This window comes from Oreochromis niloticus, unplaced genomic scaffold, assembly GCF_001858045.2.
Source record: "Oreochromis niloticus isolate F11D_XX unplaced genomic scaffold, O_niloticus_UMD_NMBU tig00000245_pilon, whole genome shotgun sequence".
NCBI lineage: Eukaryota > Metazoa > Chordata > Actinopteri > Cichliformes > Cichlidae > Oreochromis > Oreochromis niloticus.
The window spans coordinates 80,001-83,057 of NW_020327102.1; the positions used below are offsets into that span (position 1 = coordinate 80,001).

The 3,057-nt window shown below is 38.6% G+C and overlaps 1 pseudogene; it reads left to right on the forward strand.

The window, feature by feature from the left end:
* Positions 1–2,557: 2,557 nt before the first annotated feature.
* On the forward strand, positions 2,558–2,676 carry LOC112844485 (uncharacterized; annotated as a pseudogene).
* The last annotated feature ends 381 nt before the right edge of the window (positions 2,677–3,057 follow it).

Here is a 3,057-nt window from a genome sequence, read left to right on the forward strand (position 1 = left end):
TGGTAAAAGCTGTTTTTTACCAGTGGAGACCTGTTTCTCAAGTTTAAAAGAGCCATCCAGGAACACTCCGAGGTTTCTTACAGTGAGCGAGAGATGGCTAGCAAGAGGACCTAGGGCATCAGCTAACTGGTCTGGCAGAATGTGACTATCAAAAACTATGATTTCGGTCTTATTCTCGTTCAGTGTAAGAAAATTATGTGATAACCAAATTTTAACCTCATGCAGACAGTTGAGCAGAGGTTGCAAAGAAGCAGACACATTGGATTTCAAAAGTGAGTAAATCTGGGTATCATCGGCATAACAGTGAAAGGAGATGTTATAGTTTTTAAACATTAATCCCAACGGCATCATGTACAAAGAGAAAAGAACAGGACCAAGCACGGACCTTTGAGGCACACCACAATAAATAGGGGCAGAGGCCGAGGAGTGTTGCCCCATAGCAACAGAGAACGACCTCTCTGAGAGGTAAGATTTAAACCAGGATGAAACCGTACCTTTGAGACCAACAACATGTTCCAATCTTGATAGAAGAATGTTGTGGTTAACCGTGTCAAAAGCAGCAGTCAAGTCTAGTAAAACTAAAACCACGGAATAGCCAGAGTCAATGGTTAAAAGAAGATCATTAAAAACTCTAAGTAAGGCTGTCTCTGTGCTGTGGCGAGGTTTAAAACCAGACTGAAATTTTCCGTTAATACCATTTGCATCTAAAAAGGTCTGAAGTTGTTTTAGAACTACCTTTTCCAATATTTTGGATATAAAAGGGAGTTTGGAGATCGGCCTGTAGTTAGTGAGAGCATTAGGGTCAAGGTTTTTCTTTTTCATAATAGGTTGCACAACAGCATGCTTAAAGACAGACGGTACACAACCTGATGACAATGATGCATTCAGTAGAAGCAAGATACAAGGACCTATAGTATGTAAAGCTTCCTTAAAGAAACGAGAAGGAAGAATATCGTGCGGGGAACGAGAGATTTTAAGATGATCAATTATATCTTTTAAAGCAGAATAAGACACTGGCTCAAACTGTTGAAAGACAGTCAAGCATTCAGAGACTGGAACTGGGTCTAAAACTGATGATGAATGAGATGGATGAGAAGCCCTTAGAACTGAGATTTTTTCAGAGAAATACTTTAAGAATTTATCACAAAAAGCAGGGGAGGGATCCCTACAAGTGATAGTGCAAGGGTTTATCACAGAGTTAAAAATATTAAAAAGGACTCGAGGGTTGTGGCTATTAGTCATAATAACACCTTACCCTTTTCTCCCCAGTATCACAACAGTATGATTCCCAAGGTACGGCTCAATAAACAAACAAAGACTCTAAAGTCAGAACAGAAAGATACAGTTGGAATATTAAAGATTCATTATTGTGTTTTTATGATGCGTAGTAAACTACCCCCTCTTCTTCTTCTCTGTCTTGTTGCTGTTGTTGTGTTGTGTGCGTCTGTGTCTGTGTGTGTCTTAGAAGTAAAATTATACATTAACCATACTTACAAAAAACATTTTGAATTTCATTTAGAACTGAGATTCTAAGTTATAAGCAGAAATCTTATGCTCAGTCAGAAGCATGTTTCCCCACTTTCACAATGCTAAGGTGTCAAATCCACGACCTCAACAGATGGTTTGTTACACAGGGGTCAGAAGGGCAAGTCTCCCTTTACTGACACAGCCTCATGCTCTCTAAGATTTTTGAAGTTTTTGTGTGCAATGGTTTACCCACAGACGTAACTTCCCTTTTTTGATAAAGATCACTCCATCTGCATATTTCTTAAGAAATTAAGCATGCTGCATCTTTATTAAGCTTTTATTTATAAATGTCTACACAATGATAGACACTATGTGCTCTGTGACATTATGGTCTTCTACTTCTGCTTCCATTGGTTTGCATTTTAAACGCTCAACCTTTTAGGTTGTTATGAACGGCTTATATTTCTAACATTTTTTTAAAAAAATTTTCTGTATGATAGAATGACTTAAGGTACGAGATATTTAAACAGTTATAAAGGACAGTTTGATGACCCATACTACTTTATGTGGCTCAAATATTTTAAGGATAATGTTTCTTAATGTAAAAGTGCAAAGAACTTTTGCATAGGATACAACATTTTGGAAACAGTTACCCCAGAACTTGTTGAACCTGCTCAGATCCTGTACTGTTATATCTATGAATGTAAGGTAAAACTTTCCACAGTGGGGTTCAATCAATCGAAACGCACTGTGGGAGATGTAGCTTACAGTCAACATGCGCTTTTAAGCAGCATACAGTGAACTTATTTTAAAACAATCTGGCACATACTATCAGGGGCCACAAAATGACATGGCAGGCCACATTATGTTTTTATTGACATATTACTTTGTAAAAAGCGTGTTGCTGCAGAATGTAGCTGTATAATCATAAATTAATGTTTTATCTATAACATATCAAATTAATGTTAAAAAGTGTAGCTGGTCATTTAGTGCAGGACACTATTATGGAGTGTGACAGAGAACAGTCGACTAAGACCATGATGAATGTTTCTACATCATCTATAAAAGGCCTTTATGCGGCACATATCTTGCTTACAGCCATACCATCCTGAACGCGCCTGATTTTGTCTGATCTCGGAAGCTAAGCAGGCTCGGGCCTGGGCAGTACTTGGATGGGAGACCGCCTGGGAATACCAAGTGTTGTAACTTTCATTTTGAACTTCTACACACAAACTGCAGAGGGCGCTGCTGCTCACTCATGGAAAACAGCATTAAATATATGTATACATATATATATATATTAGGGATGGGTATCGAAACCCAGTTCTTGTTGAGAACCGGTTCCCACTGTTGCAATTCCTTGGAATTGTTTGCCATTTTTGCAAACGATTCCCTTATCGATTCCAGTCGCCCCGAATGACGTCACCATGTTGCGGAGCGTCATTTACCTGGCAGAAAACCCGGCGCCTAAGCGGCTCAAATGCTCAAAAGTTTGGTTATACTTTACGAGAACGGATGACAACAGGGCAACTTGCAATACTTGCAAAGTAGATATTTCATTTAAGAGAGGAAACACTACGAATATGCAAA